This window comes from Galeopterus variegatus, unplaced genomic scaffold (assembly GCF_000696425.1).
Source record: "Galeopterus variegatus unplaced genomic scaffold, G_variegatus-3.0.2 Scaffold13643, whole genome shotgun sequence".
In the NCBI taxonomy this organism is placed as follows: domain Eukaryota; kingdom Metazoa; phylum Chordata; class Mammalia; order Dermoptera; family Cynocephalidae; genus Galeopterus; species Galeopterus variegatus.
The window spans coordinates 30,230-31,197 of record NW_007739754.1 but is presented as its reverse complement, the minus strand read 5'-3'; positions in this window follow the sequence as shown (position 1 = coordinate 31,197).

Below are 968 nucleotides of genomic sequence, written 5' to 3'. Positions count from 1 at the left end.
TTCCAAACTCATGATTTCATGCTATTGAAGATACTGTGACCCAAATGTCATTAGTTCAGAAGATACAGTGTATTATGAAAGATAGTCTCCCGACTTAGCAGGTTCTTTTTTCTGAAGTGGTGACTTAGCTGAGTTCTCAATATGCCATTCAAATTTTCTATCAAGCCAGCTGATTGCTGGTGATAAGGTTGACATTAAGACCATTCATTTTATGACAAGGTCATGTCAAACATTTGTTGCTAGAAAATGTATTTGTTTTTCTGAAACAACAGGGTGTGGTTTACCATTCCAAGGAATAAGATATCCTTTATGCTATTGGAAGGCGTTACTTCCTTGGACATGGCATATAAGGAAGGCAAATCATATTCAACCTTTTGATTTCAGAAAGGACAAATTACTGTTCCCTCCAAAACTGAAGAGTCTGATATAATTGAGTTATCACCATATTTCTAACTAGTTTTACAAAAGCATGTTGCTATATTTAGGACTCTGCATGGATCTCCTGCCTCTAACAGATTGGACACCCAACTTTGGCAGTAAGAGATGGAAGTTGGTATTATTGGATAAAAATTTAGTCTCATTCCTGACACTGCAATTCCTCTGTTCATGGTGTCAAATCCTTGGGTTGCTAGAGAGTAGAGAAGATGACCACCATCTACAGGAAAGGCCATCCAATCCTCCTAATTATTGTAAACCTCCAGTGCTGTAGCTACTCTACAGAGGTTAAAAAATGAAATAGGTGTTTTGTGTCCACGCTTACAAATACATGTAAAATCCTCATCCCAGATGCCATGTTCTTTCAGACTTGCTACCCCAGTTCTCTATCCTACTGTCCCACGTTACTGATCACTGTTTATGAATCAGGACACACCACTTCACTCAGCCACATTTTCTTCATGTGGAATGGAAAGCCAAAAGTTCTACCCACTGGGACAATTTATTTCTCCATTATACCTCAGGGCCACCTC